Below are 14,895 nucleotides of genomic sequence, written 5' to 3'. Positions count from 1 at the left end.
CCGTCATTTATTCGTCTCAACAAATACTTCAAGTGTGGGACTTCCACTCTTTAGGAATTAGCTAGAAAATGGCTTTTGATTATTTATAACTGAGTAGTTATCACAAGGGCAGTGAGGTGGCTCAGGGGATAAACGTATTTACTGAGCAAACCTGATGAAGGCCTGAATTCAATCTCTGGAACTCAGAATGGAAGAAAAGAATGAACTTTCGAAAGTTGTCCTTTGATCTCCACATGCAGGTGTCTACACACACACACACACACACACACACACACACACACACTAGTTTTTAGAATTATACCAAATGCTACTGCTACTACGTGTAAGGTATAGGAATGATGAGCGTGTGAGCGGGGGTGGGGGGCTGGGGGGGGTGGGGGGGGAGGGTGGGGGGGTGGGGGGGTGGGGGGGGTGGAGAAGAGCTAGGCAGCAATAAGATACTTATCGTAGCAATCTTATATGCAAATAGTCAGATAAATGAGGAGTTTCAATGATCCTAGCCTAGGCTATGTTTTGGTTGTACTCAGAGGGTTAAAGCTCATTAAGATACTAGGTGAAACCAGCAAGTACATGTCCATTACCACAGTTAATAATTACACAATTTCTCAATCTGCAGAAGGCCACCAGTCAGAATGACTAATACATCAGTCTTTATCTTTAGAGTGGTCAGAGTCTGATGAGTGGGTCAAAGATTTATAAAACAGGATGAACTGTATCAGCAGGTTTTTTTCTTTGCCAACATCACTTTAAAAAAAAAAAGCTTCTTACAAACTCCATGTGATTAAAAGAAACTACTTTCTCTACCCCATAGATAACCAGAAAATCTCACAATTGCAATGCGCTATAGCCATTGTGAAGGCTTTTCAGGTCTACTTCCCCCAAATAGAAAGCAATTCTAAGATTACTCAGTGACACCAATGGACAACAGTGTACAAGGGGACTGTAACCAAAAGCAGTAAGACACGTATAAGCTCAAACCCACCTACTCTAAAACGAGCAGTGCTCAAGGCCAGGTGACAGCTACACTGGGTTCATTCTACTATTCTATTTCTATGTATTTTTATATTCATAATAATGTTAAGCTTCTTTATCTAGCAAGTGAGAATTGTTTCTTTGCTAATTGAGAATAACATCAATTCCTACTGCAAAATGCTGTGAGATGGCACACACCTCTTAACCTTCTACGGTCTTAAATCTAGGAAACCACACTCACGCATACTTACTGGCATACCCAACAAGTTGTATTTCCTTTAAGTTTTTTGTTCCTAACATATTTTCAAACATGGCAATGATAAAATGGACATTTTTCACTGCTTTGATCCACATATGAGTACCTCTTATGCCAATTCATTATCTTCTGAAACATTCTTAATGGTACCGTAAACATGTTTTTCATTGCCACACAAAGTAATGTTTCCTTGTTTTATTTTTAATTTTAAACTTTATCATTAAAAAAACACTGCAAATAAAAAAATCATAGATAGAAATTATGCAGACCCAAAGACAATATAGCTCAGTGAGCTGCTATTCAGTTCGAGCAATCATTTAGATGGGACTCTGTGGAGCATCACACTGAGGTTTATATTTTTATCATCAAATATATTGTTATGTACTTAACTACAACCAAAAGGCCAAATTCATGACCATCAGAACTAGAAAAACAAACAAGCACTTCATCAACTTCCATAGCTTGTGTTCATTTTTTAATTAATTAGCATACAGAGTAGGGTACTTCTTTATGACATTGTCACACTTTATCCTGACCGCACGCTCCTCCCGTCTCCCTACTGTTCTCTTCTGCCCTAGCAGTCTCGCTTTCATGTCACACCAGCCTATTACCCTGACCATCCCTCTCCTTCCAAACCTCTTTTCCCCATCTCACAGGTCGTTCTCTGGTTTTCTGGCATTCTCCACACATGCACACAGATACATATATATATAATTATTACAAACTAGGATCTGTGTATGAGAGGGAATAGAGATATTTATCTGAGGCTGGGTCACCTCCTTTAATGGAATATTTTCCATTTTCCAATGAATTTCATATTTTCTCCTTTGTTTACAATTGAATTTCATAGTGTGTATATAACAAATTTCCATTACCCATTCATGTACTGGTAGAAATCTAGGGTAAGCTAGGGCTTACAGCTCAGGGGTTGATTGCTTAAGCCCTTCAGCTCAATTCCCAGCAACACATACACACACAAAATAATCTTAGAACATCCAGGCTGATTCAATTTCTTTGCACTGTTACAAAAAAAGAGCAGCAATAAACATGAATGCAAGTATCTCTGTGGTGGGATATGAGTTTGTTGTTGTTGAAACACTGATTCATATACCCCAGGTTAGCCCCAAACTTGGCTATGTAGCCAAAGGTGACTGAGCTTCTGGTCCTCCTTCCTTGTGTTTGTTTGTTTGTTTTTGTTTTGTTTTGTTTTTCCTTCTCTGGTTTTTTTGAGACAGGGTTTCTCTGTGCAGCCTCAGCTGTCCTGGAACTCACTCTGTAGACCAGACTGGCCTTGAATTCATAGAGATAAACTGCCGCTGCCTCCCAAGTGCTGGGATTAAAGGTGTGTGCCACCACTGCCTGGCATATTATTTAAATATTTTAACACAAAACATAGGGAACAGAGTGTTTCCTTTATTGCTTAAATTATTCCTATTTGACATGTTTCTGTGAAAAATGTACAAGATGTATGTACCAATAAACGCACTCTTTAAAAACAGAATATATGTTCATGTGTGCATACAGGTCTTCACTAAGACAGCTTTGTAACTTATCTTCACATGTTCTGAGAGCGGAAGGAGAATGAGGAGCCTTGCATAGCTGCTTAATGAGGGTCACTGTGGAAAAATTCAGAGGGTAAAACAAAGTAAAATAAGCTAGATGGAGGTGCACTTCTTATTTGAGTGTTCTGACTACTGGGAAAAAGCAGAGAGTCTGCAAAGGAGAGGGAGAAATCCCCAACGTACGACAAACAGGACAAGAGGCTCACCTGCATTACACTGACTTTTGCTGCCTTGGATGGTGTCAACACTGTGCTTACAGCTGTCTTACCTAGACACCAAAGATGGCTGCATTCAGCCTGCTCAAATCTCCCAGCAAAGGAGGACAGCTCAGCAGTCCAAGGACGGAAAAGACAAGGGGCCTGCAGTGAGGACACCTGCAGTGCTCCTCAGCTCCACAACCATTCTTTTCCCTGTGGAGCAAATGACCCAGCAAAACCCTGGAAAGAAAGTGGCAGAAGGTGGAATAAGGAACAGTATCCAAATTGGGGTAACAGACCTCAAAAGGCAAAGATTATACAGGCGGCAGCACCAGTGGGGTAAGGGTGTCTGAAGCTGAGAGTTTCAGCACTCCGCCCTAGCCATAGTAGGGAATATATGGGTCACAGAAAATCTGTGACAGAATTTGATGAAACACTTGAGTCCTAATGGGCAGAACTAAACACTAAAGGTAGGCTGGCTCCCATCAGAAAGAAGTATTTGCTGAACATTGCTCATTTGTGTTTATATATATATTTTTTTTTTCTTTTTTTGAGACAGGGTCTCTCTGTGTTAGCCTTGGCTGTCCTGGACTCGTTTTGTAGACCAGGCTGGCCTCAAACTCACAGCGATCCACCTGTCTGTGCCTCCCGAGGGCTGGGATTAAAGGCGTGCTCCACCATTCCCTGGCTTGTGTTTATATTTTTTACCTTTGCTTTGCTTTTCTATTTGTATAAACATATATATTTAATTTTTTAAAAAAGATGTATTTATTATATAGTGTTCTGCCTGCATGTACACCTGAAGGCCAGAAGAGGGCATCAGATCACATTCTAGATGGTTCTGAGCCACCATGTGGTTGCTGGGAATTGAACTCAGGGTCTCTGGAAGAGCAGTCAGTGCTCTTAACCTCTGAGCCATCTGTCCAGTCCATATATTTAATTTTAAAAATCTTTTTCTTATCATGTACACTTTTATACCTTAAGTATTTTTGACAGGCATGTGATAACTTGTATCTTGTTTAAAAGACTCTTTTGTCTGTTCTTTTCTACAAACCTAATATATACTAATTTCTCTAGTGGCATTCTTCTTATAACCTACATAGTTTCCTTCTCATTCTTACTCTTTAGTCATTACATCTTCAGCTCACCACTTAAGTATTATATCCTTAGCTTGGAGCAGGGGATGCCCAAAACTATAAACTATTTTCTCCAACCAGGACCCATCCTAGACTCCCTGCCTCTAAGCAGGTTCACGGTAGCTTCTCCTGCCCCCAACACTGGGACATCTGTCACGTGTTGTTACTAGTTGACTTCCCCCAAACATAAATCCAAAGAAGAAGACAACTCACCAGCAAGGCACACATAAAATAAAATAAGCAAAATCAAGGAGGGAAACTATAAACTAGAGAGACATATACTCTAGCAGATACACAAAACACAGGAGAGAGAGAGAGAGAGAGAGAGAGAGAGAGAGAGAGAGAGAGAGAGAGAGAAGGAGAGAGAGAGATCCACTATGTATCACCACAGGCTAACAACTTCTCAATTCTAGAAAACAGATGAAGATAGTTGAAATGTCAGAAAAAGACTTCAGACTTCTACTTATATAGGATACCAATGACCAAACCAGGACTCAAATAAACAGATTAAAATGATACAATTCAAAACCTGAATAAGAACATGTAATCAACTGAAGACATAAACTAGAAAGTTGCTAAAGTGAATAAAAGAAACACTAACTTGGAGGAAATTTCAAAGCATGGAGGAAAAGTTAGCAAGGGAACTGAGATGCTGACAAAGAACCAAACAGGAATTGTGGTGATGAAAGAACCAGCCAATCAGAGGCAAAGCACAGCTGACAGTATTGTCAACAGGTAACACCAAGCAGGAAAACAGACCACAGAAATGGACACAATTCTCAAGACAGTAACACACAGACATAATGAAAAAACATGACCAAACCCTCCAAGCAACATATATATATTAGAAAAACTAACCCTAAGAACCCATGGGATAGAAGAGATGAGACCCAAATCAAATGGCCTAGTCAATATATTATAGCAGAGAAATTTCCAAACCTAAAGGAACAGACAACCAAATATAGGAAGCAATGATATTCCAAACAGACTTGACTCGAAAAGACTCTCCGTGGTACAACAGAGCTCAGATATCAAAGAAACAATGCTAAAAGTAGCAAAGGACAATACCAACTAACGTATAGAGGAAATGTCAAAAGACGTAGCTGTCATCAGCAACTCGAAAAGCCAGTGAAGCACGGAATGATACAAGCTCTAATAGTAAATGATTGTCAACCAAGATGGCTATAACTAGGAAAATATATTTAAAAAGTAACTGATTATATACAGACATTATAATACAAGCACAAGTTAAGTCAATTCATGACAACTTGCCAGAACTGGAAAAAAAATTTTTTTATCTATGTAGCACTGGCTGACCTGGAATTTACCTTGCAGATTAGGCTGGTCTTGAACTCTCAGAGATCTGCCTGCCTCTGTCTCCCAGTTCTGGGACTAAAGGTGTGTGCCACAATACCTGGGTCAAGACACTTCTTAAAGGAATACCACATACAGAAGAGTAAGAAAGTTTCATACACAAGAACGGAAGAAAGAGTATATTTCATGAAAACAATGGCTGAACTCTCACAGGAGAACTGGAATGAATCAGTCATGACCAACAGAGCAAGCACCTAGCTACCAGGAGAGGAGGAAGGAACTGCCAATAGCAATCAGAGTAGCAAACAATAGAACCGCAAGTAACAGCAACTCTTCTCCTGTACAACCTCCAACATAAAGTGCCTTAAGGCACCCGTTAAAAGGCAGGCTAAGCCAACTGGATTAGAAAACAAGATCCAGAGATTTGTAACCAAGAAACAGATTAAAACTGAGAGCCAATGGTTAAAAATCACACTACCAAGAAAATGGAAGCCATAGACAAGCTGGCATAGCAAATCTCTAATCTGATAAAGTAGGCTTCAATCCATAATGAGTCAGAAGAGATAAAGAGTGCCACTACATATGAATAGGTGGACAGTTTGATTAAAAAGATTTATACAGGAAATCTCTGAATTCACAAACACTAAAAAGCATAAATGCCCACACAGGCTGTCACACAGAGTGGAGACTCCAGTGCTCAGCTAGAACTTCAGTACTGCAGTCACGGCTGGATCCATTTTCCAAGATAAAATCAGCAAAGCAATGCCAGAGCTGAACTGCACCACAGATAACTGCACTAGATTTAACAGAGCTACACAACAGTCCGTTCTGCTGACAATGAATACACTTTCTTCTCGGTGGCCCATGGAACCATCTCAAGACTGACCACACTGTGGGCTACAAAGCAACCTTTAACAAATACAGAACAATGGAAAGAATTCCGTGCCCTTTCAGATCATCGTAAAATTAAAGATCAACAGCAAAACAACCCTCAGAAAATACTTGAACACTTGAAGACTGAGTAGGACACTTTTCAAGGAACAGTGCAGGCTGGGTGTGGTAACACAGGCCCTTCGTCCCAGCACTCAACAAGCAGATATAAGTAGATCTTTGTGACTTCCAAATTAGCCAAGGCTACATAATAAAGACCAAATAAATAAATAAATGAACAGTAGATCATTAAAGAAATCAGAAGAAAAATTTAAATTCCCAGAATCAACTAAAAATGAGAAAACTTACCAGAACGTCCAAGATACAGACAAGGAAACTTCATAACTATAAGTAACCACCCTAAAACCCCTCCTTGACAGCTTGGGGACTGCCACCATCATGAATGACACAGTAATAGACTAGGAAGTTCTCAACGAACCTTCTGTTTTGGGGAAAACAGATGGTCACTGTTGTCCTTAACCCTGGGAAAGCAACAGTACCAATGACAAAAAAATCAGGAAAAGCTGGACAAAATATACAAAACCACACTAGATGTCATCTTAGATGCGAACTCAGAATCAACTTCAGTGGTGGCAAGACAAATGGCTTTGGCCTGATTCTTTAGATTATGCAAAGTAGAATGAGCCTAAACACAGACTTGCAAGATGACATGGCCTTTATGAGAAGAAAAAGATCTCGAGAAAACATCAAAAGGACCACAAAAACAGAATGAAGATCAGGGAGACTGCAAAGGCCGATGTTGGTAGTAGCAAAAAGTGAGCAGAGATGGAACACAGCAAAAGGATAGATCTGTGGTGGTTTGATCTGCTGTGATGGGGGGATTTCTGAGAGGACAAATAAACTAAAACTTTGAGTATGGAAAGAAAAGTAATCGCCTTTTTAAAAAAAATCAGAAAGGGACCTGGTGGTGGTGGCACATGTCTTTAATCCCAGCAATCAGAAGGCAGAGGCAGATGGATCTCTGTGAGTTCGAGGCCAGCCTGGTCTACAGAGTGAGCTCCAGGACAGCCAAGGCTACACAGAGGAACCTTGTCTCTGGGAGAAAAAAATCAGAGAGGAGATGGGGAGACTGAGCAAGTGAAGTGCTTACTATGCAAGCACGAGACCCCCAGCACCCACATAAATGCTGGGCAAGTGTGGTAGCCTGCCGGTTATCCTGGTGCTCCAGAGGTTCCCAATCTTAAGAGTTTAAGCCTAGCTAGGCAACAAAATTTTTGTTTGTTTTTGATTGTTTGTTTGGCAACAAAATTTTTAGAAAGCATTATATCTTCCTCCTAGCTCTCAGTCTTGGATCACTTGCTTGATGGAAGGCAAAGCTGTCTTCCAGGAAGATCTACCAACAGATTCAATTGGTAAAGAACGGAGCTCCACTACCATCTTGTATGAACCAAGGCTGCTGGCCAACAGCTGTGGGACGCCAATCACCTTAGAAAAACTCTCCAACCCCAATCAAGCCTTGAGATGACTACACTTTCCTAACATCTTGACTGCAACCTGAAGGAGACCCTTAGCTAGCAAACCCCTCCTGAGTTCTTCACACTGTAACTACTGAGTAACAAATACACTAAGTCTTTAACCCACTAAGTCTCGGGGAACTTGTTACATGTAGCAAGATATAATATATAGAATCTACAGCTTCTGCTTTTACATTTTATTGCAGTGGTTTCTGTATGTGGAGTAAGCAGAAGTGTGACTTCATTGCTTCCCATACCCATATCCATATGACATTTTATTTCTCCCATTGGGCTGGCCTGGGCAAAAGGGTGGGAACCACATGTATGAGCCTCTTCTGAGTTCTCTGTTTGTGGTCTATGACTATTCTTAGGCCAAGACCATACCGTCCTATTTACTATGGCATAAAGAAAATATTGGCAGGACTGGAGAGATGGCTCAGAGGTTAAGAGCACTGGCTGCTCTTCCAGAGGTTCTGAGTTCAATTCCCAGCAACCACATGGTGGCTCACAGCCATCTTTAAGGTGATCTGATCCCCTTTTCTGGCCTGCACATGTACATGCAGGAAGAGCACTGTACACATAGTAAATAAATAAATAAATCTTTTTTTAAAAAAAGAAGATATTGGTATCAGCAAAAAAAAAAGTCCTTTTAAATGTTTTGGTACTTGTTGGTCCTTTACATTTTAAAAAATTTATAGAATTAGTTTGTATATTTCTCCAAACAAAGCCAACTGAGATGTTAATGAAAAATCTAATTCTATAGCACACTAGAGAGAGCTCCAATGTTACAACACTGACTTTTCCAAGCCACCACAACCTCGCCCTTCTGAAGTCATTTTTTAAAACTTATTTGCAATGCTTTATACATTTCAGTGTTGAAAGCATACTTTTAGATTTATTATAGGCATTTGGTATTTCAATGACACTGAAAATGTTTTAAAAACTTATAAATTGTTCATTGCTTTTTTTTTTTTTTTGAGACAGGATTCCTCTGTGTAGCCTTGGCTGTCTTGGACTTTGTAGAACAGGCAAGCCTCAGAACTCAGAGATCAGCCTCTGCCTCCCTGAGTGCTGGGATTACAGGCGTGCGCACCACCCCTGGCCTGTCCACTGCTGTTGAAGAGAACTACATATATAGCTTTTGTATATAGACTGCTAAATTCACTTTAAAAAGTAACTTTTATAGGTCCTATGAGATTTTTAATGTGTATAACCATGTCAATTACAAATTCAAGAACTATAGTATTTAAATGCTTTTTCATTTGTTCGTTTCTCTGTTGAACTCTATTTATTTTAGTTTAGTTTGCTTGGTTTTTATATATAGGCCTGGCTGCCTACAACTTGACATGTAGACCAGGCTGGCCTTAAACTCACAGAGACGTGCATGCCTCTGCCTCCGAGTGGTGCAATCACAGGCGTGTACTATAGCACCTGGGTTCTCCTGACTTCTTACACTGTCTAGAATGACGAAGATGATTCTTGATTTACAATAGGGCTATATCTTTATCAACTGTCTAAATAGCAGATATAGTAAGTAAAAAAATACATTTAAAATGCAGGTATGATGGCTCCCATCTATAATCCCAGCACTGAAGAGCCTGCGGCAGGAGGACTTTCACAAGTTCAAAAGCAGTTTGTGCTACATTGTAAGTTCTAGGTCAGCCTAGGTTACAGTGAGACCGTTTCAAAACAAATAAAAACTCAGGCCAATAAGATGACTCAATAAGTGAAGGTATAAAGGTAACTTTTATTCTCTTGACCCAATTGTTGTCTGGGAGGATTAGTGCCTCCTTCTGTTAATATAATCCTAGCCCTGGAAGCTTCTAGCCTCTAACCTAGGCCTAGAACGTTTTCAGCCTCTGAGACTTACTGCTTAATAATCTCACCTTTACTTGTTCTTTCTGAGCTCTGGGCTGGCTGGTTCAACTCAGCTGTTCTGGCTCAAACTCTTCTCCCAGCTGACTTATTTAATCCGGAATTGCTCTGCTTGGCCTTAAACTAACTCAGCGATCTGCTCTAATCTCCTGGCTCCTTTTCATTTTCTGGCTCATTGTCTTCACCTGAGTTCTCTACCGGCCACTCATCTTTCTATTTCTGTCCTGGAAACTGCCCCTCTCTGTGTAAAACTGCCTCTTAAGTAGCTTCCCTTTCCTCTCTACTACTCTGCTACTCAATTAGACATCACTTTCAAACATGAGTGCTTCCTTCTACAAACTAACTTTACCTTTGGGATTAAAAGCATGTACCACCACGGGTGGACCCAAGCTTTTCTTTACCTGATACTTGCTCTGCACCAGGCTGGCCTTGAACTCAGATCTGTTTGCCTCTGTCTCCTGGATTAAAGGCACGTTTGTATCCCAGCCAGATCACACAGACCTAGAAGGTCTTTGGATGTGATCTCTTGCCAGCTGAATTGCATAGACCTAGAAGGTCTTTGGATGTGATCTCTTGCCAGAAGAGCCTTGTTCTGAATTAACATTCCTCTACATAAAATCATTTGTCACCAAGTTTAATGACGTGGGTTGGATCCATAGGAACATACATGGTAAAAGGAGAGAACTGGCATATGAAAGTTAACCTCTGATCTCTTTACACATATAAGTAATAAAATGAAAAATAAAGTAATAAACTAACTAATACTAGAGCAAATCTTGCTCAACACCCTACCAACACCTTAATTTTAGACTTCGGGTCCCCAGAACTGTAAGATAATACATCTCTTGCTTAAATCATCCCAGCTCATAGAACTTTGCTACTATAGCTTAGACAAATTCATGCACATATTATTCCTGTGGGTATTCATTTACATTAGCTTGGGAAGATAGAGAACTACAGACTACAGGCTTTCAGACTTCTTAATATTCAAATTCAACTGTTATTAAGAAAGGAAAATAATTCAAAAAAGGAAGTTTCCTAAGCCAGGCATGATGGTGCACGCCTTTAATCCCAGCACTTGGGAGGCAGAGGCAGACGGACTGACGTAAGTTCGAGGCCAGCCTGGCTTACAAAGCGAGTCTAGGATAGCCAAAGCTACACAAAGAAACCCTGTCTTAAAAAAACAAAACAAAAAAGAAAATTTCTTCAATAGAATTGTTATATGCTTAGAAAATTAAATTCAGGTTCGTTAATACTTACAAACCAGCTAACAATCACAGTTGAAAAGTTGCCTGCCAAATGTCTAATAGGGAAGATACAACTTACACCATGTACTTACTTAAATGTTTACACAAAACCTAACATTGACTTGGGTTTATGGGTTTATTTAAAATAAAAACAAAGCTGAGATGATGACACAAGCATGTAATCCTAGGAGGGAGATCTCTGAGTTCAAGGCCAGCCTGGTCTACATGCGGAGTTCTAGGACAGCTATGACTACATAGAGAGACTCTCTCTTAAGTAGGTAGGTAGGTAGACAGACAGACAAATTTAAAAAGCTGGGCAAGATGGCACACACATTAATAGTCATAGCTGCTGGAGAGCCTGCATGGTTCCAGAAGTTCACAGTCAATCTGAGCAACATATCGAGATATTATCTCAAAGTAACGAAAGTCCCCAGAATCAAAATATAAGCTAACCTTATCAATCCACTTCACCGGCAATACAAGGAATAAAAGAACATGTTAACATGACGTGGCAGCTCCTCAAGAGAGACTGTTGTACACGTGGCTTAGTTTCTTTAGTAAAGAGCCTAAGGCATAGGCCAGAGAGATGACTCAGAGCAGTGGGTCTCAAAAAATACTGAGTCATCTCTATCTTCAAAAATTTTTATGTTATGATTCAAAATTACAAAGTTACAATTAGGAAGTAGCAATGAAGAGAATTTTGTGGTTGGGGATTACCACAACCTGAGGAAGTGTATTTAGGAAGGTTGAGAACCACTGCTCTAGAGGATAAATTAAAGGTGCTTGTCATTGAGTTTGACAACCTGAGTTTGATCCTTGAGATCCACATGATGTGACCAGAGACTAGATTCCTACATGCTATCTTCTGATCTGATTAATCATGGGGGGGAGCAGGGGGGAGAGGGGAGGCACAGGGGAGAGAGAGAGAGAGAGAGAGAGAGAGAGAGAGAGAGAGAGAGAGAGAGAGAGAGAGGAATAAAAAGCAAGTAAATAAATTTTTAAAATTATAAGTTAGCACATAACAAAAATATGAGAAGACTTTTAAATAAAAGATATCTAAGAGATGAACCAAGTATCATATCTGGATTGTATTTGAATCCATGCAAAAGACAGTTTTGATAATTGGGGGGAAATCACATGGATTCAGATGACATTAAAGAATAAATTACCATTCCATATAAAAATGTAGTCAGCATACTACCTTACTGAACAACCTAGCTTAGCAACACCATGCACCACAGGCACAGCTGCTTACTCTCATAATCACATGGCTCACTGGGAGCTGCTGCTGCCCAGCATCTCCAAAGAGTCCTCTACCACATACTGCTGGCTCAGGGAAAGATCAAATTCAAGTGCAATTGCCATTGAATATTTATCATCTTTACAGTATCATAAAGACAAAAATCCTACCTTGAATCACAATAAGTCAGAAGCCACCTGCATATCTCTCTCTCTCTCTCTCTCTCTCTCTCTCTCTCTCTCTCTCTCTCTCTCTTAAAACATGCTATAACTATTTCTTCTTTATATAATCAATTATTCTTAGTAATAAAAATTGAGCAATCCAGGCACGTGGATCTCTGAATTTGAGGCCAGCCTGGTCTACAGAGTGAGTTTTAGGACATTGTCTTGAAAAATCAAAGGAATGAACAAACAACAACAAAAAGAGTACTTCACCTAGTTTCCTCTTCCTCCTCCTTCCTCTTCTCCTCCTCCTCCTCCTCCTCCTCCTCCTCCTCCTCCTCCTCCTTCTACACAGGCTTCTGTGTGGCCCTGGCTGTTCTGGAACTTGTTTGTAGACCAGTCTGGCCTCAAACTCAACAGAAATCTGATTGTCTCTGCCACCTGAGTGCTGGGACACCCAGCTGCCTACTTTTAACCTATTCAATTACATTCAACTCCTCCTCTAATATTTTGCCTCTGTTTAAAAACTAGACAACCTGTCCATATCTCTACATATAGAGAACACCATTTTTCTCACCTTATTCTTCTACAAGGCTCTAGTACATGAACCAACCAATGTACAACTACATTTTACCTTACAAACAAGATTTATATTAATAATGTTATATAATTTTCCTCATTAACTTTGTCTCCTAATGTTTTTCACAGGGTTATAATAGAGACCTGAAAGCCAGTTTTCTAAACTTAACTCTGGCCAGTGAAAAGTGTCTAGAGCTCTTGAGCCAGACTATGGACTCCTCCACAGTGCATCCTACAGAAGACAGTGGTGGAAGAAATCATCAGTCTCTCTAATGGCTCTGAGGAGGCCTGCCCAGGAGTCTAATGAATGGTTGTTTTACCTGTTCTCTTCCTCTGATAGGACAAATTTGCCCCAATTGTTTTCTTTTTGCTTGTCTTGGTTTTTAAGACAGGGTCTTATTGCATAGCTCTGGCTGTCTTAGAACTCCCAACCATACAAGGCAGATAATACTTTTTAAATAGATCAGATCTGCTAGCAATTTCTTCATCATTGTTTTTAGTTTGTTTGTTTGTTTTAGTATTTTTTTTACATATACATGTAGCCACTAACCTGTATTTCCTGTTTACTTGGATAATTAATTTTATTCCTTTTCAAGTCTCTGATGGGGTTGAAGACCAGATAGTTCAGTTTCACAATTAAGCTTAGATGTTTATGGGGTAAGATGTTTTTAGGTCTAGATAGATATTTTAAGTTGATAGAGATGAGATATGTTAGATATTAATTTACATTCAGAATTTTAGACTTCACTAAAAAGGGAAAATATTTTCTTCAAGGCTGCCAAATACAAATAACCAAACCACTATGAATGTAATGTTAATATAATTCCTGATTGTTTCATGATTCTTCTTTATCATTGTTAATCTAAAATTTTTTTAAATATTTATTACATATACAGTGTTCTGCTTGCTTGCACACCTGCACACCAGAAGAGGGCATCAGATCTCATTATAGATGGTTGTGAGCCACCATGTGGTTGTTGGGAATTGAACTCAGGACCTCTGGAAGAGCAGACAGTGCTCTTAACTGCTGAGCCATCTCTCCAGCCGTAATCTAAAAAATTTTAAAGAATCTTTTTACTGATTATATGATGATAGTTCTTAGTTTTATTTCAGTGTTTTAAAGAGATTACACCACCATCTCATGGTTCATATACTTCATAATCTTAGTGTCTTTTTCAGTTATGTCTATTATACAATATATCATAGGCTGGGGAGCTTATATGCAGAAATTCATTTCCCACAATTCCAAAGGCCAGTAGTTTATATAATAAAATAAATATATAAGTCAAATATGTGTAAACACAGGTACGGGCAGAGGATGACTCTTTATACCATCTTTACAGTTTTTCAACAAACTTCAAACTATTACAAACCTAAAGCTTACTGGAGACAGAAAACCAAAAGCAAAAGCAGAAACAAAACCAAAAGCAAATGATATACCAGCTCTTCGTTTTAAGGGCAGATGCCAGGCTCTCGGTTGGCAGGAGAGTTCTTTTTCTGTCCAACCCCATACATTCTTTGCTGCAGCTAAAGTGCTCTCTCTCTGGCCTGGTCGCCCTTACCAGTCTTCATTTTTGAATGAAGCTTCTGATGCTGGGTGAAGGACTCAAGTAAACGTGAGGTCTTTCTCTTCCTTCTGCCCTGTCCACAGCCCTTATTAGTTAAATACAGGGAGTGCCAGGGTATGGAGTAGAAGGTCTCGGTCTTCCAGAACTGAAAGCCCAGAACGCCATTTGTCTCCTCAGTGTTCCTGCCTTGAGGGTGGCTACCCCACCCTTGGGAAAGGTTCTATGGCCTCTAATAGGATCTATGATGCTTGGTCTTATGTCAACTTGACACACAGACTAGAGTGATCTGAGAGGAGGGAGCCTCAATTAAGATGACGTCTCCCTAAGATCCAGCTGTAGCGTATTTTCTTAATTAGTGATTGCTGAAGGCAGAGCCAGTCCGC

General features: G+C 39.8%; 1 protein-coding gene across 11 annotated transcripts in view; it reads right to left on the bottom strand.

Moving 5' to 3' along the window:
* SHLD2 (shieldin complex subunit 2) overlaps window positions 1–14,895 on the bottom strand; it is an 85,008-nt gene that overhangs the window by 41,586 nt on the left and 28,527 nt on the right. For 5 of the 11 annotated variants that reach the window (XM_084796810.1, XM_084796813.1, XM_084796815.1 and 2 more), the window contains one exon: window positions 2,997–3,227. The exons of 5 other annotated variants lie outside the window; for them this stretch is intronic. The gene's annotated coding sequence lies outside the window, so the exon portion shown is untranslated. The remainder of the gene's footprint in view (window positions 1–2,996; window positions 3,228–14,895) is intronic. One more of the 11 variants, XM_084796814.1, reaches the window with a different exon arrangement.

This window comes from Acomys minous (assembly GCF_964271855.1).
Source record: "Acomys minous genome assembly, chromosome: 9".
Taxonomy (NCBI): Eukaryota; Metazoa; Chordata; class Mammalia; order Rodentia; family Muridae; genus Acomys; species Acomys minous.
This window is presented reverse-complemented; position numbering and strand designations above follow the sequence as displayed.